The sequence below is a fragment of the Macaca thibetana genome, chromosome 17 (assembly GCF_024542745.1).
Source record: "Macaca thibetana thibetana isolate TM-01 chromosome 17, ASM2454274v1, whole genome shotgun sequence".
NCBI classification, from domain to species: domain Eukaryota; kingdom Metazoa; phylum Chordata; class Mammalia; order Primates; family Cercopithecidae; genus Macaca; species Macaca thibetana.
Window position 1 is genome coordinate 27,564,855 of NC_065594.1, and position 22,712 is coordinate 27,587,566.

Below are 22,712 nucleotides of genomic sequence, written 5' to 3' on the forward strand. Positions count from 1 at the left end.
ATGAAATTTAAAGATATTGAAGGATTTAGTTTTTAAAAGTCTAATAAAGTACTTTATAATCATTTTATGATAGTATATTTGCAAAATGTGCTCTATAATATACCCTTGTGCAAATAGAGACATCAATGATAAGAATAATAGAGTGATGGATAATTTACCAGGGTTCCTCACCTGTCACACTTCTAAGAGTTACTTGGTTTACAGGATTTTTGTAGTCATTTCATTTATGATTATGCTGGAAACAGTTTTTTTTTTGACATATTTTATCTCAGATAAAATAGCTAGTTAATTTGTAGTTCTCCTTTCACTCTTCTCTCTGCTCATCATATTGTACTGTTATAACAAGATTATGGAAAATGCCACTGCATTTGTGGCAGATGGATGTAAAATAGCACAGGAATCCAGAGAATTTGAAGATATATGAGTCCTGTGTTCTGGAGCTGGCCAAAAGTTTGATTATTTGCCAGAATGCTGTGAGTGGGCTTAGCATTTAGACAGGGACCTTTATTACAAAGTAGCCCTGGTTTAATCTGGCATGTTGGTGACAGTACATACAACATACACATCTGTGTATGTTAATTTCTTCTCATCTCATATTTTCAATTTAGTCTTTTAATAATTCCCTAAAATAACTATTTCAGTTGGTATTACTCAGTGACCTAACTTGAATCCTGTGACTGTTTCTCTGCCATACTGTGAAAGCAGTTAGTTTTGTCTGTTTTGTTTACTACTCTATCCCAGTTATCTAGCAAAAAACCTCACGTTATAAGACCTTAGTAATTGATTGTTGAATGAATTAATCAGTTCCACACACTTCGTAGTCCTCACTCTGCAGTTGTTTATTCTTTGAACAAAAGTTTATTGGAAACCTATTGTGGACTAGGCATGGTGGCTCATGCCTGTAATCCCAGCACTTTGGGAGGCTGAGACGGCGGATCACCTGAGGTCAGGAGTGTGAGACCAGCCTGGCCAACGTGGCGAAACCCCATGTCTACTAAAACTACAAAAATTAGCTGGGCATGGTGGTGGGCACCTGTAATCCCAACTACTCGGGAGGCTAAGGCAGGAGATTTGCTTGAACCTAGGAGGCGGAGGTTGCGATGAGCCAAGGTCACGCCATTGCACCCCAGCCTGGGCAACAGAGCGAGACTCTGTCTCAAAAAAAAAAAAAAAAGAAAGAAAGAAAAGAAAGAAAACCTATTATCAGCCAGGCTCTAGGGTATGGAATTTTATAAGACAAGTTGAAGTGTTTGGTTTCATAGTGAGCTTTTATTCTAGTGGAGTGGAAACCACTCATTATAAAACCAAATAATTGCACAAAATAATTTCAGATAGTGATAAGTACTAGGTAAAAAATAAAATATATGTGAGGGGTATATATACCCTACAATTTAGTTGTCAGAGAGTATCTTTCTGAGGAGATGACATCTGAGATACGGGAGTAAAAAGGAGCCAGCCTTATGAAGATTTTGGGAGAAGAACCATAATTTTAATATTCCCCTAAATACAACTTATATGTTAATAGAAAGATATTTATAAAATCCATTGTAAAGCCATCTACTTGCATCAAATCCTCCAAAATTTGAGTATCTTCTTGGGGGGGAAAAGCCCCAGGCTTGAAAAGGTAAGTATTTTTTTTTTTAATTTTTTCTCTTGGTTATCTTTGATTACTCTTTGTTATCTTGGTGACTCTGATTACTCTTACAACTATTTTATCATCTTCCAGCATTTCTTTGTTTTCTGATTCGCTATTTCTGCTCATATTTTTGTTTCCTTCCTTTTATTTTCTTTGGATTAGCTATGCCTTTTCTCACTGAGTTGGACACTTACATACTAATTTTCAGCTGGGTACAGTGGCTCACACCTGTAATGCCAGCACTTTGGGAGGCCAAAGTGAGAGGATCGCTAGAGCCCAGAAATTTAAGACCAGCCTAGGCAACATAGTGAGAACCTGTCACTACAAAAAATAGAAAAAATTAATGAGGTATGGTGCTGCATGCCTGTGGTCCCAGCTATGATACTTGGGTGGCTGAGGTGGGAGGATTGCTTGAGCCAGAGAAGCTGAGACTACAGTGAACCACAGTTGTGCCCCTGTACTCCAGCCTAGGCAACAGAGACCCTGTCTCAAAAAAAATTAATTTTTGTTGTAAGTATTTAGAGGTCTGAATTTTTTGATAAATACAGTGTTGTTTGCATCCTAAGGTTTAACTGTAGAATGTTTTGGTTACGTTCGTTTCTGTTCCTTTTCTATTATTCATTATAATTTCTTCTTTGGCTTATGAATTATTGAAACGTTTACAGACATTTTATGTTTTTGCTTTTTGAGAGCCAAGGTCTCACTCTGTCACCCAGACTGGAATGCAGTGGTACAATCAAGACTCACTGCAGCCTTGACCTCCTGGACTCAAAGAATCCTCCCACCTCAGCCTCTCAAGTAGCTGGGACTATAAATGTGTGCCACCACACCCAGCCAAATTTTTTTGTAATGTTTTGTAGAGACAGGGTCTTACTGTGTTGCTTAGGCTGGTCTTGAACTCCTGGGCTCAAGGTATCCTCCCGCCTTGGCTCCCAAAGTGTTGGAATTACAGGTGTGAGTCACTGGACCCAGCCTGCAAACGTATTTTTAAGCTTTTAAAAAATTATTTTATTTTTAACTTTTGTGTACATTGAAGACATTTAATACTAATTTCTTTGAAATTTGTGAAACTTGATTTATGGTGTTCTATGTGGCCCATTCTTAAATTTTTTTTTGCTCCACTTCTTTATGTGCTTGAAATGAAAGTATATATTTAAATTGTTAGGTGCAGGGTTCTTTCCAAGATCATTTAGGTCAAACTAATTGATAATGTTGTTCTGATATTCTGTATCCTTGATAATATTTTGTCTGCTTGTTCTGTTAATCACAGAGATAAGTGTTAAAACAGCCTGTCATGATAGTGTGATTGGAATGTGATCCTTGTAATTTTTTTAATTCAATTTGATTTTCTCTTTTTTTAAATAAGCAAAACTTTGGCCATTTTTTTTCTAAGTCTTAAGGTTTATTTATAATAATGATTGCCTTCTACAATGCTTTATAATTTATATTTACAACCCCCCATAAATTTTTTGTATTCTGGATTATTCCTTCACATTTTCTGATATTTGGCGTAATGATGAAGCACACTTCATATCCATTGACCCCTCTCCTTCAACAACTCAAAACATTAAATAAATACTGTGGAAAAAATGAAGAGATGACCTGAAGACTTAATCATCTACATATAGATGACAGAAGAGTCAGTTCTTTGTAATGAAATACTGTAAGAGTGAAGAATTAACAAATTGTTTGTAGTTTAACAGAAAAGCATAGTAACTCTTTCCAAAACCACTGAATAAAAGTAAAATGAATCCTTTACGTAGCATTCTAATTAGCAGACTGGTTTCCATATCCCATCATTCTCATAGTCTTCTGTTGTCGTGTCTTCTTCCATGTCTCCTTGGGATGAAAAGGGCTGAGGCTGGTTGGCAGGTAGTTCATTCCCACTATTCTGACTCAAAGATACCAGGTTTTGGGTTCAGTGGTTTGAGTGAGTTCACCCAGAGCTTCGTCTACAAGCTGTCCTCCATTAAGCTGTGCCTCCTCTCTGCTGTCAGAGTCTATTATTCCGTGCTCCCTGTCAAGTAGGGCTTCCATTTTCAATCTTCCAAAGTGTTGCTCCAGAGGGAGCTTTCCAATTTCTTGGATCAAAGAAATCTGAGGCCGAGCGTGGTGGCTCACGCCTGTAATCCTAACACTTTGGGAGGCCAAGGCGGGCGGATCACCAGGTCAGGGGTTTGAGACCAGCCTGACCAACATGGTGAAACCCTGTCTCTACTAAAAATACAAAACATTAGTCAGGTGTGGTGGCACGCACCTGTAGCCCAGCTACTCGGGAGTTTGAGGCAAGAGAATCACTTGAACCTGGCAGGCGGAGGTTGCAGTAAGCTGAGATCACGTCACTGCACTACAGCCTGGGCAACAAAGTGAGACTCCGTCTCAAGGGAAAAAAAAAAAAGAAATCTGAGCTTGATTTCTCATTTGAATGGTTAACAGAACAAGATATAGCGATAGCGAAGTTTGGAAGCATAAAGCTGGTAGGCAGAAGTCAGAAAAAGTGCTTTTGTTGCCAGGCCATTTTTTTCAGTACTTTTTAAGTGTTAGAAACTACTGGCGTTTGTGCAAGGTTCAAAAACTTGATCCTTCTCCTTTGGCAGTGAGCAAATCCTCAAGATTTGTTGAAATGTATCACATCTTTCATAGCTGTAGATGTACTACCCTGAGTAAAGAGCGTGTATTCTTGTCACAAATGAGGATATCTGCAAAACTCAGAAATTCACTGGCTCTCATAAGATTTTTCCTTTCCTTTCCCCTTTCCTTTCCCCTTTCCTTTCCCCTTTCCTTCCCTTCCCCTTTCCTCTCCCCTTTCCTTCTCCTCCCCTTTCCTCTCCCCTTTCCTCTCCCGTTTCCTTCTTTTTTAATGGAATCTCACTCTGTCACTCATGCTGGAATGCAGTGGTGCCATCTCGACTAACTGCAACCTCTGTCTCCCAGGTTCAAGCAATTCTCCTGCCTCAGCCTCCCGAGTAGCTGGGACTACAAGTGTGTGCCACCCTGGCCAACTAATTTTTGTATTTTTAGTAGAGACGGAGTTTCATCATGTTGGTCTCAAAACACCTGACCTCAAGGATCCACCCGCCTCAGCCTCCCAAAGTGCTGGGATTGCAGGTGTTAGCCACCACACACCCAGCCAAGATATCTACTTTCATTAAAAAAAAAAAAAAGCTGTGTAGTTTTGGTGAAGATATAAATTAAATAAATAACCCTCCTGTGTGACATTTCTACCTCTTCCTCAAATTGAACAAGTAATGTATCCTATACCATACTCTCTTAAATGAGAAGACAACAAAGGTGAGTCTAGTTCTGTTAAGGATGCTCTTCTACAATACAGTTTTTCCCAAAGCTCTGAAGAGAAACAGAGAAACGACTTTGCCACCAATAGCTTGGACCTCTTGATTTTCAAAAACCCTGACAGGATGTTTTCTTTGTTTTGATTTTGACAGCACAGCATCTGATTTTAATGACAGACCTTTTTTTTTTTTCCCCCCCATTGTCAAATAAATTGTTCTTTTCTTTTGAAGGAGAAAACTGGAGGCTGTTTCTTACACTTCAGATATCACCAGAACATCCTTGACAGAGCAATTCTAGAGAAGTTTTTATCAGGGACAATACTTTTTCCTTTATTCTTATTGCCATCTAAAGCCAGTATTCAATTAAGAAATTTTATGATAATTGTTGTTGCCACAGGGTTGAAGCTAATATTTGAGATAGAACACTCTTCTTGAATTACTCTGGGAAACAATAACCTTTGTTATTTCCATTGAGACTGTCAGAAATTATAAATATAAGAGGACATCGACCAATCTGCACATTCTTTCTTAGAACTTCATGTAAAGTATCAGAATCTCAACAGAACTAATCAGGTAAATCTTCAACCAAAATTATGTTCTTATCAGTCCTCAGATCATCTCCAAGCATATATAGCTTGCGATACTTTGTTGCCCTTAGTAACAACTCTTTGTAAACTGAGATCTAAGACTGATAGAAATATAAGGCAGCTTGATTCAGGATTAAACATCTTGAAACAATCTTTTTGGAAGTCTGTTACAACTGGATTAATCCACTCTTGTTCTTGAATACCATGCTTCTTTGGTAGTATTTTTATAGTAATTCTTTCCACATCTAGGAGGACTTGTTATGAATAAGATAGATATACCCTGTTTGGGTTACCTTTCTAAGACGAACTTTCATCCAGGTTTCAACTTCATTTATCTTATGCACATCAAGTTCATGCAGAGTTTCTGGTTTATATTTATCTACCCATAATTCATTTTCAGGCAGATATTCTTTTAAATTTTTTAGAGATAAATCTGTTCTAAGGAAGATAACTTTTTTTTCTACGTGGAAATCTATTACTTTCTAACATTTTTTTCTTGTATGACATGAGTGATTCACACCTAATGTGTAGTAATAGTGTTCTCCCTGTTCTCTGAAAAATCACATGATGAGTCTACCCAGTCTTCCACCTTTGTGGAATGTAAACCAAAAACTATCTAAGGCAAGTCTCTTTTTAAAAAATTAAGAAAAATGTTTTTATTTCAATAGGTTTTTGGGAAACAGTTGGTGTTTGATTACCTGAATACATTCTTTAATGGTAATTTCTAAGCTTTTGGTGCACCCATCACCCGAACAGTATACACTGTACCCAGTGTGTAGTCTTTTATCCCTAACCTCCCCCCACACGTTCCTCTGCGTCCCCAAAATCCAATGTATCACTCTTATGCCTTAAACTGAACATGCATTTGGTTTTCCATTCCTGAGTTACTTCACTTAGAATAATCGTCTCCAGTTCCATCCAGGTTGCTGCAGGTGCCATTATTTTATTTTTTTAATGCCCGAGTAGTATTCCACGGTGTATACATACCACATCTTCTTTATTCATCGTTGATTGATGAATATTTGGGTTGGTTACATATTTTTGCAACTGCAAATTGTGCTGCTATAAACATGCATGTGCAGGTATCTTTTTCGTACAATGACTTCCTTTCCGCTGGGTAGATACCTAGTAGTGGAGTTGCTAGATCAAACAGCAGATTTCCTTTTAGTTCTTTAAGGGATCTCCATGCTGTTTTCCATGCCATAGTGGTTATACTAGTTTACATTCCCACCAACAGTGAAAAGCATCTATTATTTTTTGATTTTTTTGTTATAGCCATTCTTGCAGGAGTTGCACTGTGGTTTTGATTTGCATTTCTCTGATCATTAGTGATGTTGAGCATTTTTCTGTAGGCTTGTCGGCCATTTGTGTATCTTCGAGTATTGTCTGTTCATGTCCTTAGCCCACTTTTTGATGGGATTGTTTGTTTTTTTCTTGCTGATTTGTTTGAGTTCTTTGTAGATTCTGGATATTAGTCCTTTGTCATATATATAGATTGTGAAGATTTTCTCCTACTCTGTGGGTTGTCTGCTAACTCTGAATTATTTCTTTTGCTGTGCTAAAGCTTTTTAGTTTAATTAAGTCCCATCTATTAACCTTTGTTTTTGTTGCATTTGCTTTTGGATTCTTGGTCATGAAGTCTTTGCTTAAGCCAATGTCTAAAAGGGTTTTTTCTCATTGTTATCTGCTAGCATTTTTATCGTTTCAAGTCTTAGATTTAAGACTTTGATTTATCTTGAACTGATTTCTGTATAAAGTGAGAGATGAGGATCCAGTTCCATTCTTCTACATGTGGCTTCCCAATTATCCCAACACCATTTGTTGAAAAGGATGTCATTTCCCCACTTTACGTTTTTGTTTACTTTGTTGAAGATCAGTTGACTGTAAGTATTTGGCTTTATTTCTGGGTTTTCTATTCTACTCCAATGATCTGTGTGCCTATTTTTATACCAGTGCCATGCTGTTTTAGTGACCTTATAATATAGTTTGAAATCGGGTAATGTAATGTTTCCAGATTTGTTCTTTTTCCATAGTCTTGCTTTGGCTATGCAGGCTCTCTTTCGGTTCCGTATGAATTTTAGGATTTTTTTTTAAGTTCTGTGAAGAATGATGGTGGTATTTTGATGGGAATTGCTTTGAATTTGTAGATCGCTATTGGCTGTATGGTCATTTTACAATATTAATTCTACCCAGTGTTCTGTATAGTAATATTAATTCATGAGCATGGGATGTGTTTCTATTTGTGTCATCTGTGATTTCTTTCAGCAGTGTTTTATAGCTTTTCTTGTAGAGATCTTTCACCTCCTTGGTTAGGTATCTCCTAAGTGTTTTATATTTTTGCAGCTATTGTGAAAGAAGTTGAGTTCTTGATTTGATTCTCTGCTTGGTTGCTGTTGGTGTATAGCAGACCTACTGATTTGTGTATATTAATTTTGTATCCTGAAATTTTGCTGAATTCATCTACCAGTTCTAGGAGCTTTTTGGATGAGTCTTTAGGGTTTTCTAGGTGTATGATCATATCATCAGCAAACAGCAACAGTTTGACTTCCTCTTCACCAATTTGGATGCCCTTTATTTCTTTCTCTTGTCTGATTGCTCTGGCTAAGACTTCCAATACTATGTTGAATAGAAGTGGTAAAAGTGGGTGTTCTTGTCTCGTTCCAGTTCTCAGGGGGAGTACTTTCAACTTTTTCCTGTTCGGTATAATGTTGGCTGTGGGTTGGTCATAGATGGCTTTTATTACGTTAAGGTATGTCCCTTCTATGCTGATTTTGCTGTCTTAATCATAAAGGGATGCTGGATTTTGTCAAATGCTTTTTTTGCATCTATTGAGATAATCATGTGATTTTTGTTTTTAATTTTGTTTATGTGGTGTGTCACATTTATTGACTTATGTATGTTAAACCATCCCTGCATTCCTGGTATGACAACCACTTCATCATGGTGGATTATCTTTTTAATATGATGTTGGATTCGGCGGTTAGCTAGTATTTTGTTGAGGATTTTTGCCTCTGTGTTCATCAGGGATATTGGTCTGTAGTTTTCTTTTTTTGTTTTGTCCTTCCCTGGTTTTGGTATTAGGGTGATACTGGCTGCATAGAATGATTTCAGGAGGATTCCCCTTTTCTCTTTCTTTTGGAATAGTGTCAATAAGATTGGTACCAATTCTTCTTTGAATGTCTGATAGAATTCAGCTGTGAATCCATCTGGTCCTGGCCTTTTTTGTTGTTGTTTGCAGTTTTTTTCATTACCAGTTCAGCCTCTCTGCCTGTTATTGGTCTGTTCAGAGATTCTTCATCTTCCTGGTTTATTCTAGGAGGCTATATATTTCCAGGAATTTATCCATCTCCTCTAGGTTTTCTAATTTATACACATAAAGGTGTTCATAGTAGCCTTGAATAATCTTTTGTATGTCTGTGATATCTGTAGTAATAGCTCCGTTGTGTTTCTAGTTGAGCTTATTTGGATCTTCTCTTTTCTCTTCTTTTCTCTCTCTCTCTTTTTTTTTTTTTTTTTTTTTTTTTTTGAGATGGAGTCTTCCTCTGTTGCTCAGGTTGGAGTGCAGTGGCGGGATCTCAGCTCACTGCATCCTCTGCCTCCCAGGTTCAAGTGGTTCACCTGCCTCAGCCTCCTGAGTAGCTGAGTTTATAGGCATGTGCCACTCTGCCTGGCTAATTTTTGTATTTTTAGTAGAGAGAGGGTTTCAACCATGTTGACCAGGCTGGTCATGATCCGCCCATCTTGGCCTCCCAAAGGGTGAGATTAAAGGCGTGAGCCACCACAGTCAGCCTTCTCTCTTCTTTTCTTGGTTAATCTCGCTAATGGTCTATCACTTTTATTTATCTTTTCAAAGAACCAGCTTTTTGTTTCATTTATGTTTTGTAGTTTTTTGTTTGTTTCCATTTCATTTAGTTCCAGTCTGATGTTTGGTATTTCTTTTCTTCTGCCGAGTTTGGGTCTGAATTGTTCTTGTTTTTCCAGTTCCATGAGGTGTGAACTTACTTAGATTGTCTGTGCTCTTTCAGACATTTTGATGTAGACATTTAATATGATGAACTTTCCTCTTAGCGTCGCTTTTGCTGTATCCCAGAGGTTTTGATAGATTGTGTCACTATTATCGTTCAGTTCAAAGAAGTTTTTAATTTCCATCTTGATTTCATTTTTGACCCAGTGATCACTCAGGAGCAGGTTATTTAATTTCCATGTATTTGCATTGTTTTGAGTATTCCTTTTGGAGTTGATTTCCAATTTTATTCCACTGTGGTCTGAGAGAATACTTGGTATATTTCAATTTTCTTAAATTTACTGAAAGTTGTTTTGTGGTCTATCATATGGTCCATCTTGAAGAATGTTCCATGTACTGATGAATAGAGTATATATTCTGCAGTTGCTGGGTAGAATATTCTGTAAATATCCGTTAAGTCCATCTGTTGTAGGGTATAATTTAAGTCCATTGTTTCTTTGTTGACTTTCTGTCTTGATGATCTGTCTAATGCTGTCAGTGGAGCATTAAAGTTTCCCACTATTATTGTGTTGCCGTCTATCTCATTTCTTAGGTCTAGTAGTAATTGTTTTATAAATGTGGGGGCTCCAGTGTTAGGTGCATATATATTTAGAATTGTGATGTTTTCCTTTTGGAGTAGTCCTTTTATCATTATATAATGTCTCTCTTTGTCTTTTTAAACTGCTGTTGCTTTGAAGTTTGTTTTGTTTGATACAAGGATAGCTGCTACTACTCCTACTTTTGGTGTACATTTGCATGGAATGTCTTTTTCCACACCTTTACCTTAAGTTTGTGTTAGTCCTTATATGTTAGGTGAGTCTCCTAAAGACAGCAGAAACTTGGTTGGTGAATTCTTATCTGTTCTGCTATTCTGTATCTTTTAAGTGGAGCATTTAGGCCATTTACATTCAATGATAGTATTGAGATGTGAGATACTGTTCTATTCGTTGTACTATTTGTTGCCTGAATATCTTGTGTGGTTTTTTTTGTTTTTGTTTTTGTTTTTCATTGTGTTATTGTTATTGTTATATAGGGTCCTGTGAAACTTATGCTTTAAGGAGATTCTATTTTGGTGTATTTTGAGGATTTGTTTCAAGATTTAGAGTTCCTTTTAGCAGTTCTTGTAGTGCTGACTTGGTAGTGAATGAATTCTCTCAGCATTTGTTTGTCTGGAAAAGACTGTCTTTCCTTCATTTATGAAGCTTAGTTTCGCTGGATACAAAATTCTTGGCTGCTAATTGTTTTGTTTAAGGAGGTTAAAACAGGACCTCAGTCCCTTGTAGCTTGTAGGATTTCTGCTGAGAAATCTGCTGTTAATCTGATAGGTTTTCCTTTTATAGGTTACCTGATGCTTTTGCCTCACAGCTCTTAAGGTTCTTTCCTTTGTCTTGGCGTTAGATAACTTGATGACTATATGCTTAGATGATAATCTTTTTGTGATGAATTTCCCAGGTGCTCTTTGTGCTTCTTGTATTTGGTTGTCTAGATCTCTAGCAAGACTGGAGAAGTTTTCCTTGACTATCTGCACAAATACAATTTCTAAACTTTTATGTTTCTCTTTTTCCTTGGGAACACTAATTATTCTTAGCTTTGTACATTTAACATAGTCCCAAACTTCTTGGAGGCTTTGTTCATATTTTTAAATTCTTTTTTCTTTGTCTTTGATGGATTGGGTTAATTCGAAAGCCTTCTCTTCAGGCTCTGAGGTTCTTTCTTCTGCTTGTTTGATTCTACTGCTGAGACTTTCCAGGTGAAATTTGCATTTCTCTGAGTGTGTCCTTGATTTCCAGAAGTTTTTATTGTTTTTTATTGATATTTATGCTATCTATTTCACTGAAGAATTTTTCTTTCATATCCTGTATCATGTTTTTGATTTCTTTAAGTTGGACTTCACCCTTCTCTGGTGCCTGCTTGATTAGCTTAATAATCTACCTTCTGAATTCTTTTTCTGGCAATTCAGAGATTTTGTCTTGGTTTGCATCCATTGCTAGTGAGCTGGTATGATCTTTTGGGGGTACTAAAGAATCTTGTTTTGTCATATTACCAGAATTGTTTTTCTGGATCCTTCCCATTTGGGTAGACTGTGTTAAGAGGGAAGATCTGGGATTGAAGGGTTGCTGTTCAGATTCTTTTGTCCCATGGGGTGCTCCCTTTGATGTGGTGTTCTCCCCGTTCTCTTAGGAATGGGGCTTCCTGAGAGCTGAACTTTTGTTTTTGATCTTCTGGGTCTAGCCACTCAGCGGAGGTACTGGGCTCCAGACTGGTACTGGGGAGTGTCTGCAAAGAGTCCTGTGATATGATCCATCTTCAGGTCTTGTAGCCGTGGATATCAGCACTTGCTCCGGTGGAGGTAACAGGGGAGTAAAGTGGACTCTGTGAAGGTCTTTGGTTGTGTTTTTGTTTAGTGTGCTGGTTTTATGTTGGTTGACCTACAGCCAGGAGGTGGCACTTTCGATAGTGCATCAGCTGTGGTCCTACAAGGAGGATGCAAACTTGCCCTAGGGATACCTGGTTAAGTATTCAGGTTTCTCAGGTGGTGGGCAGGGCCATAGAGCTCCCAAGACATTACTACCATTGTCTTCAGCTACAAGGGCAGGTGGAGAAAGACCACCAGGTGGGAGCAGGGATAGGCGTGTCTGAGCTCAGCCTCTCCTTGGGCAGGGCTTGCTGTGGCTGCTCTGGGGGATGAGGGTGTGGTTCCCAGTCCAATCAAGTTATATTCCCAGGGGGTTTACGGCCGCCTCTACTGAGTCATACAGGTCACCAGGGAAGTCGGGGAAAGCTGGCACTCACAGGCCTCACCCTGCTCCCACTCGGCCACAGTCCTGAAGGCCAGTCTCACTCCAGCTGTAACCCCCCAACAGCACCGAGTCTATTTCCAGGCCACTAGTGACTAGGGCTGAGTACTTGCCCCAGATCATGAGCCTCCCCATTCAGAAAGCAAGCAGACTCACAGTTCTTCGGCATCTTGGGGAGCCTGCAGTGGTGACACAGTTCCTTAGAGGGTCTGTGGATTCTCTTGGCTTTCTTAGTATGTTCCTGTGGTAGTTCTTGGAGCAAAAGTTTACGATATGAGTCTCCACATACTGTTCTGTCTGAGTGGGAGCTGCAAGCTAGTTCTGCCTCCTATCTGCCATCTTAATCCTGAGACAGGTCTCTAGCAGTTTAGAAATTTATTTCATTAGGGTTACAGATCATAACTCATGACACAGCCTCGGGATGTCCTGTAAACATGTGCCCAAGGTGGTTTGGTTGTAGCATGGTTTTCTATGTTTTAGGGAGACATAAGACATCAGTTAGTACATGTGAGGCATACAATGGTTTGGTCTGGAAAGGGGGAATAACTCAAGGGGTGTTGAGGGGTGGCTTATAGGTCATAGGTGGATTCTGCTATTTTCTTACTGGTTGAAGGAGCTATTATAAGACCTGGAATCAATAGAAAAGAGCGTCTAGGTTAAGGGGTTGTGGAGACCAACGTTCTTATTATGTAGATGACATCTCATATGTGGCCACCCCCAGAGGCAATAGATGGCAAATATTCCCTATTCAGACCCTTAATAGGTGCTAGACCCTCAGCCAGTCTTTTCAGAATCAGAAAAAGTCCTGGAAGGGGAAGAAGATTCTCTGGAATGTAAATTCCCCCCACAACAGACAGCTTTGTAGGGCCATTGCAAAATATGTCAGAGAAATATATTTTGAGGTAAAATACTTTGGTTTCTTTCAGGGCTCTGCTATCTGTCATGTGATGCTATACTAGAGTCAGGTTGGAATTTGGTATCTTATTTCTGCAAAGAGTCTGTTCTGTCAGTCTTAGGATATTGTATTTTAATGTTAATGCTGGTCAGTTGTGTGCCTGAACTCCAAAGGGAGGAGAGTATAATGAGGCATGTCTAACCACTCCTTTCCCGTCACGGTCTGAACTAGTTTTTCAGGTTAAGTTGGGTCCCTTTGGCCTAAAAGAGGGTCCTTAGTCAGGTAGGGCACTTAGAATTTTATTTTTAGTTAACAGAAAGATGCCTTTGGTCTAAGAAAGTTTTGACATTATAAACTTTAATAGTTCATCTGTAGTGTCCAATCTGTAGTATATTAAAATATAATTCGTTTCCATTAAAAAGAATGTAATGGTTGATGCCAGGTTCCTGAAAGGAGACATCAGAGGTAGAAGATACATTCAGGACTATTCCTATCAGACCCACTCTCACCCCACACATTGCACAGAGGATATTAAACTTAAACTTCATTCAACATAATCTTGTAATCAGTGTTGAACCTTACTGAGCATACATGTCCCTGCTCCAGGCTGTGCGCAAACCACCTTGGGCACATGTTCTTATAGTGCATGTTTCTGCACTCTCACCTTTCTCATCCCCAGATGGGATGGGCAGGCTGGGAGGAAGAACAGTAAGAACCCAGGAAGATATGAAGGCAGAGATGGACTCACATCTCTATGACATGCATACAACATAGCCATGGTCAAGGTGGCCTTATTCTCCCAGAGCGGCATCCCCTCACGGGCAGAGAGGAGCTCAAGCCCTGCTTCAGGTGGAAGGGCAGTTGCCTGGCCCTACCCAGGATCAATGCTGAGCCCCTCGGAGGTCCTGCTTCCCAGGCACCCTGTTTATATATTATATTTATATTTGGATTTATTTCTAACTTCATTTTTTTTTTCTATTCACTCTACTTTTTTATCTTTTTCTAGTTCATTTGTGGTGAGGGTCTTTTAGTTCTAAACTCTTAATTTTTACCTGAGATATCTTTATTTCATTTTCTTTTTGAATTACAGTTTAGAAATAGGATTAATTTCTAGGTTGATAGTTGTTTTCTTAAAACTCTGCATATATTAATACATTGTATTTCACTGTGGCAGTTGAGAAATTTGCTCTTCTTTTTTTTTTTCTTTTTTAGAGACAGGGTCTCACTCTGTTGCCCAGGCTGAGGTGCAGTGGCACAATCATGGCTTACTTCAACCTTGGCCTCCTGGGCTCAAGGAATCCTCTTGCCTCAGCCTCCCAAGTAGCTGGGAATACAAGCATGCACCACTACACCCAGCTAGTTTTATTTCTTTGTAGAGATGGGGTCTTGCTGGTTGCCCACTATAAACCAAAAATAAAATCCTAAGGCCCCCCAACCATCTGAATAGATCGCCCCCCTTGGCCAGGGCACTTCAAAGTTAACCTGCAAAACTGATTCAGGGCATGACGGGAAGGGAGGATAGGACATGCCTTATTATACCCTCCTCCCTTTTGGAATTTAGGGGAAGCCGACCAGCATTTAACATCAAAACAGACCTTAAATTTGATAAGAAACATTTATAATCTATACTCTCTGAAGCCTGCTACCTGGCTTCATCTGCATAATAAAATTTGGTCTTCACAACCCCTTATCATAACCCAGACATTCCTTTCTATTGATAATAACTCTTTCAACCAATTGCCAGTTAGAAAATTTTTAAATCTGTGTATAACCTGGAAGCCCCCTGCCCCTTCAAGTTGTCCTGCCTTTCTGGATTGAACCAATGTATATCTTACATGTATTTGATGTTTTATGTCTCCCTAAAATGTATAAAACTAGGCTGTGCCCCAACTACCTTGGACACATGTTCTCAGGATCTCCTGAGGGCTGTGTCATGGGCCATTGGTCACTCATATTTGGCTCAGAATATCTCTCTTCAAATATTTTACAGATATTGTTTAAATCACCTAACCTGTAGTATTTTGTTATGTCATCCCTAGCAAACTAGTTTAAGTGTCTGCTGACTTTTCAGGATTCATCTTTTAATATATTGTCTATGGCTTTACTCTTTTCCTCAAGCTAGTATTTATTTCACACCATTCAGATTAACAGTCTTCTAATTGGTAACTTTGCTTTTGAAATGGTTCACTCTTCATTTTTTCAATTCTGCTGTCAGAGCCATCTTTCAAAAATGAAATTTGTACCTAGCTTTCAGTTCCCGGTTTCTAAATCCTGCGCCCCATAACAGGACCAGAGGTGAGGTCCAGAGTGAGCTCAGAACAATTTGTCATGTCAGAAAGTTGAAAAGCACTTACAAAATGATAGATACATGTCAGGATACAAGTACCTGTAGATGATTCCATGGGGAAAGAATAGTCTTCAAGAAATGATGATGCTAGGACAACTGGATATCTGCATGCAAAAGAATGAAGTTGGGCCCCTGCCTCACATCATATACAAAAAAATTAACTGAAATGGATCAGAACATGAATATAAAAGCTGATACTATAGAACTCTTAGAAGACAACATAGGGGTAAATCCATGACCTTGGATTTGACAGTGGATTCTTAAATATGACACCGAAAGCACAAGAAACAAAATTAGACAAATTGGACTTCATTGAAATTATAAATTTTTGTGCACCAAAGAACATTGTCAGAGATGTGAAAGACAGTCTGTAGAATGATAGAAACAAAATGTTGTTTGTTTTGAGATGGAGCTCTTGCTCTGTTGCTCAGGCTGGAGTGCAGTGGTGTGATCATGGCTCACTGCAACCTCTGCCTCCTGGGTCAAGTGATTCTTCTGCCTCAGCCTCCCAAGTAGCTGGGATTACAGGCACCTGCCACCATGCCTGGCTAATTTTTGTATTTTTAGTAGAGACAGGGTTTTACCATGTTGGCCAGGCTGGTCTCAAACTCCTGACCTCAAGTGATCCTCCCACCTCGCCCTCCCAAAGTGCTGGGATTACAGGCATGAACCATCACACCTGGCCTATAGAAACTATTTGGGAATCATGTATCTCTTAAGGGTATGGTATCCACAATATATAAAGAACTGTTACACAGAAAAAGCCAGTACAATTAAAATTAGGCAAATGACTTGAAAAAACTTGTCTCCGAAGAAGATGAAGTGGCCAGCAAACACAAGAAAAGATGCTCAACATCATTAGTCATTAGGGAGATGCAAATCAAAACCAAGAGATACATTATGCTCACTAGGATAGATATAATTAAAAAATGGAATAACAAACTGGCAAGAATGTAGAATAAGTGGAATCCTTATACATTTTTGTTAGGCACATAAAATGGTGCAGCCTCAATGGAAAAGTTTGGTGGTTCCTCAAAAAGCTAAACATAAGAAGTACCATATGACTCAGTTATTCCACTCCTACGTGTATATCCAAAAGAATTGAAAACAAGTACTGAAATACTTTTGTACATGAATGTTTATAGCAGCACTATTCTAAATAGCCAGAAGGTAGAAATAGCCTAAATGTATGTCATCGTTTGAATGGATAAACAAATTATGGTATATTCATACAATGGAATGTTATTTAGCCATAAAAAGGAAATGCTGAGGCCGGGCAGGTGGCTCATGCCTGTAATCCCAGCACTTTGGAAGGCCGAGGTGTGTGGCTCACCTGAGGTCAGGAGTTCTAGACTAGCCTGGCCAACATGGTGAAACCCCATCTCCATTAAAAATACAAAAATTAGCCAGGTGTGGTGGCATATGCCAGTGGTCCTAGCTACTCGGGAGGCTGAAGCAAGAGAATTGCTTGAACCCAGGAGGCAGAGGTTGCAGTGAGCCAAGATTGTGCCACTGCACTCCAGCCTGGGTGGCAGAACGAGACTCTGTCTCAAACAGACAAAAAAAAAAGTGCTGATGTATGCTACAACTTGGTTGAACCTTGAAAACATTGTGCTGAGTGAAAGAAGCCAGGTCACAAAAGATCACATATTGTATGATTTTGTTTATATTAAACATCCAAAATGGGTAAATACATAGAGATAGAAAGCAGATTGGTGATTACCAGCGGCTCGGAATAGGGCAGAATGTAGAGTGACTGCTTAATAGGCATCGGAATTTCTTTTGAGTAATGAAAATGTTTTGGAAGTATACATGGAGGTGATGATTGCACAACATTGTGAATGTATCAAATGCCACTGAAGGTTACACTTTAATATGGTTAATTTTATGTCATATGAATTTCACCTCAATAAAAATGTTAATAGTTAAGAAATTGCTTATAACATTGATTTTTAAAAGAATCCATCAGTCCATATTGAGACTAAAAAAAATTAAAATTGAAAGAGGGGGCTTGTGTTTGTTTTAGAGACGAGATCTCACTCTGTCACTCAGGCTGGAGTAGAGTGGCATGATCATAACTCACTGCAGCCTCAAACTCCTGGACTCAAGTAATCCCCCTGTCCTAGCCTCCTAAGTAGCTGAGACTCCAGGCTTGCACAACCATGCTTGGCTCGCCCGCCCTCCCTCCCTCCCTTCCTTCCTTCCTTCTCTCTCTCTTTCTTTCTTTCCTTCTTTCCTTCCCTCCCTCCCTCCCTTTCTTCCCTCCCTCCCTCCCTCCCTTCCTTCCTTCCTTCCTTCCTTCCTTCCTTCCTTCCTTCCTTCCTTCCTCCCTTCCTTCCTTCCTTCTCTCTCTCTTTCTTTCTTTCCTTCTTTCCTTCCCTCCCTCCCTCCCTTTCTTCCCTCCCTCCCTCCCTCCCTTCCTTCCTTCCTTCCTTCCTTCCTTCCTTCCTTCCTTCCTTCCTTCCTTCCTTCCTTCCTTCTCTCTCTCTCTTTCTTTCCTTCTTTCCCTCCCTCCCTCCCTCCCTCCCTCCCTCCCTCCCTCCCTCCCTCCCTCCCTCCCTCCCTCCCTCCCTTCCTTCCTTCCTTCCTTCCTTCCTTCCTTCCTTCCTTCCTTCCTTCTTTCCTTCTCACAGGGTCTTGTTGTGTTGCCCAGACTGGTCTCAAACTCCTGGCCTCAAGTGATCCTCCTGCCTCAGCCTCCCAGTTGGCTGAGATTACAGGCATGAGGTACCACACCCAGCAAAAGACTCTTGGAGAAGAATGCTGACTAATACATGTAAAAAGAATGATGTTTTAAAATCACCATTTTACAGTCCCCATAGTAATAATTGATTTAGTAATTGCTGAAACTGTTGTTTGAAGGATTGCCAGGGACAAGAATATTCACAAAGCCTCAAAGTTATCACCCTGTTGATTATCACTATCAAAGGGAAATTGTGCCTTTCTAATACAGACATCTGAAAGATACTATCTTAACCAAATGGTCAAACCTTACACCACCCAGGTACGCTAAAACCATTTAGCAAACAGAGTGAGAGTGGGCAAATGTGGCAACACATTAATTGGTGAATCTAGGTGAAGGTTACGTGGGTGCTAATTGAACCATTCTTGCGTTTTTTCTATAGGTTTAAAAATTTTCAAAATAAGTTGGGGTAAAAATGATTTTGGATATGACCCTTTCCTGTTTAATAGTGTTGCCTGAAGGTTAACAATTGAACTCTTTAGCCTACTAGTTAAGGATCTTTATGATTCAGCCCGTTTATCTTTCCAATCTTATCTTTTCCCATCACATTTCTCAAACTAGCTTAAATGTTAGCTATGCCACACTAATTCCTATTATTCAGATTGCTCACATTCTCTTTCACCCTCATGACTTTATACACATTATGTGCGCCCTCTCCTTGAAGTTTCCTTTTCCTGTCTTTATCTTGCAAACTTCTGCTTGTCCCTCTGAATTCTGTGTAGTTTATCATCTCCTGCAGGAATCTTCCCTGATCATCCTAGATTGAGTGGATGCTTATAATACATTGCTCATATTCCTAGTATACCACTTGTTACACTATAAGTTAATTGGCTGAGTACTTGTCTGTTTTCTCCCTAGACTGGGAACTCCTTGATGCCTTGGACTGTGATGTATTTTTCTTCTTTTGGTATCCACAGTACCTGCAAGAGTGTGTGCCACACAGTAGCTGTTTAAGAAAATATTTTTACATAAATGAATACATTTCACCTCCTACTATTTCCCTGGATATTTTAACTTAAAATAGGTCTGTTTGTCTTCATTTTTACATAATATCAGTTTTATATATGTCATGTTTGTTTTCTTAGTTTTATTTCTTTTTCTCAACTTTATATAGTGAATGATTTTGTTACAGAAATTATTAGTAATTTATAGAATTCCGCAGCACAACTAGTACATGATAGGATTTGATCCAGTAAGTATGAACATTTCTTGCTTAACTATACTACGTTGCTAAGCACTGTGGGAGAATACAGTAGATACGAAATTTTGGCAAGTTAGACAATGAGCTAATGTTTCCTAACATTAAAGCCAAATCTATAACTCATTATCTATACAAATAAAACTTCTGGATTTAGCATAGGTGTAAATATGTTTTTAAAAGGAAAGAAACTCTAAATATACTAAAAACATTTGGATAAGTTTTTTTTTTTAAAACAATCTTGTAATATAAAGTCCTTTATAGTGTTGACCTAAAAGGAAGAAACTGAGGCAAAATTCATGTAAGTAGGGCTTATTTGGGCCAGGGTCGAGGATTGTAACCCAGGAGCGTGGATTCAAGTAGCCCTGAATGTAGACTCCAATTAGCAGCAGTTACAATTAGGTTTTGAAATGAAAGGAAGCAATTCCTAAATTGTTTCCAAGAAATTACATTAATGTAACATAAGCTATTGATTGCCTATACATTATTCCTTGTATCACAAATTCCAAGAAAATGAAGATAATGGGTGAGTCAGTTAGTCAGGAACAAAATATCTTTAAACAATTGCCCCTGGGCATGGGCACATAGGGTGTGACTGAAGTCCCATACTTACGTCTCTCTGGGCCTGATAAATTTTACATGCCTCACATAACTCAGACTGCTCTGAGCTGTTTTTCTTTTCTCAGCAGCATAAAATGAAACCCAGAAGCTATAAAGGAAAACATATTGATACAATAATTCTTCTACTTAAAAATGTAAAACTCCAGTGTAGCAAAACAAATTTTTTTATTTGAAAAAACTGGAGAAAGTATCTGTGTTACATATTATGGCAAAGGGCTCATTTCATTGGCATACAAAGGACTGTTACAAATCAGTGGAAGAAATTCAAACAACCCAGTTGAAAAACAGGTACAGGATATCAATAAATAGACTGTGGAGGCCAGGTGCGGTGGCTCATGCCTGTAATCTCAGCACTTTGGGAGGCCGAGGCAGGCGGATCATGAGGTCAGGAGTTTGAGATCAGCCTCACCAACATGGTGAAATTCCGTCTCTACTAAAAATACAAAAATTAGCCAGGCATGGTGGCAGGCGCCTGTAATCCCAGCTACTTGGGAGGCGGAGGCAGGAGAATCGCTTGAACCTGGGAGGTGGAGGTTGCAGTGAGCCGAGATTGTGCCATTGCACTCCAGCCTGGGCGACAGAGCAAGACTCCGTCTCAAAAAAAAAGTAGTCTGTGGAAAAAGAAGTCAAGATTGCTGATAAATATAGAAATATTGCCCCCCGCCTCAAAAAAGCGGGGTTGTTCACCTAGCAAGCAACAAACAAGTGTCCACAAAAACGCACGTTTTGACCAATAGAAATTTTATTACATATCACAAGGAAAGAGATCACTGAGAGTATTCTCCAAAGCAGTGTCTCTCTGAGGGAGAGTGACAGGAAGATTTCATGGGTCAGTGGAGAAGGGAGAGGATACGTCATCACATATAGAGGAGGGGCCCAAGTGGTGCAGACACAGTCAGTTGTTATGCCAGCACATAGGTTGCATGTAATGATAATGATGCTATAACTCCTCCTGGGGTGGAGACTTTATAGCATGGTGAGGCGGAAAGTTCACTTGGGTTCATCTGTAAGTTGCTGGGGTCTGTCAGTAGCTGATTCCAACCGACTAGATGACCACGTAACATACAAGGTTTGGGAAAAAACAGGTTGCAAGGCAGGAGGCTATAAAGCAAGCTGACTGTTCATGTTTATTAAATTCCTGTAGTCCCTGGAGACCTTCTGTGTCTGCTTACGATATGTTATAATGAATGAGTAGGTCTGTATGTATACTGCTTTGGAAAGTTGTATGAGTGAAAAAATTCATCATACTTTTCAATTTCTGATTCAGTTATCTGTTGTTGTATAACAAACCAACTCAAAACTTAGTGCCTCAAATCAACAACCATTTATTTGCTCCATTTCTGCTCTCTGAGCAGAGCTCAACTGAGCAGTCTTTCCACTGGTCTTGCCTAGAGTTACTCACCTACGTAAAGACATAGAGAGTCAACAGGAGCTAAAAACCTGCAATGGGCTGGTCAGGCAGCTCTCTCTCCCCATCTTTGTGGGATCTTCAGCAGAGTATCTGAACCCTCTTTACATGGTAGCTCAGGAACCCAGGAGGGAACTTTCCAAGAGTCACAGGGCCCAGTGTCTAAGTGCTTATGAAACCCAAGTCACATGGCCAAACCCAGAGTTAGTATTGAGGACTGTACAATATGTAATACCAACAGGTGTGATTCACTGGGGACCACCAGTGTAACCACACTTCCTAATTTATGTTACATACCTGTTTGTCTGTTTATTGCCACTCTTCCATCAGAATGTATCATCCAAAAGGGGATGGGTTCTGCTTCTCTTGTTCACCTATATCAGCCTAGAACAAGATATACTACATGGTTGGATTTCAGTGAATTTTTGCTGAATATATATGTCTAGTAAGAGCTTGTGTTTAAAGAAAATGGTGTGTATTAGGGGAGGCTGGTATTTCTGTGTGCATAGTAAACTTCTGGAAAGATAAACATAATGGTTTTATGATTGAACATGATGGTTTCTGGACTTGAATAAGGGGACAGAGGGTACCTTTTACTCTTATTTCATTTACGTTGTGTATTTCCATGACCGTATCCCAGTTTGATAACTTAATACATAGTAAAATATGAGAATAATTCTTCATTTGTAAAAAATTTATTTTCTTAGACATTTATAAGAAATACTAAAATTAGAGTATAAGGCCAAGCAGCTTGTGAAAATGATTTAAAGTTGTCTGGTCAGTATGATAGAGTTCTAAAAACATTCAAGTTTATGCTAAGCAAATGTTATTCATTTGCTTATTCTCCTACTCAAAAAATATTTTTTGAGTATATAATAAGTACTGTAGTACATTGTTTTGGGTATCTCAGTGACAAAATTCTTTGTTCTTTCAGAGTTCTGTCAGTTCATTTGGCAGACCTGGTTGGATGTATAGGAAAATGCCGAATTATAAATACCTTTGAAAATTCTAAAAAAACTGTATTCCTGTATTCATTTTGGTTATTAAAATAGTCATTTGGAGCCAAGCATAGTAGATAAGATTTTGAGTCAGAGACAAAGAATAAAATAGTAAGACTTTTTCATTTGTGACTTCTGAACTAAACTCTCAAGGCAATATAGAAAAAAGTAGTTTTAGTACTTCTGAG

The 22,712-nt window shown here is 39.0% G+C and overlaps 2 protein-coding genes and 1 pseudogene across 3 annotated transcripts in view; 1 reads left to right on the forward strand and 2 right to left on the reverse strand.

The window, feature by feature from the left end:
• Nucleotides 1–22,712, reverse strand: part of MED4 (mediator complex subunit 4) — a 1,135,161-nt gene that overhangs the window by 996,615 nt on the left and 115,834 nt on the right. The window lies entirely within an intron of this gene.
• The window catches only part of FNDC3A (fibronectin type III domain containing 3A), a 232,182-nt gene that overhangs the window by 57,986 nt on the left and 151,484 nt on the right, over nucleotides 1–22,712 (forward strand). The gene's annotated exons all lie outside the window — the stretch shown is intronic.
• LOC126940799 (cell cycle checkpoint protein RAD17-like) lies at nucleotides 3,408–6,518 on the reverse strand (annotated as a pseudogene).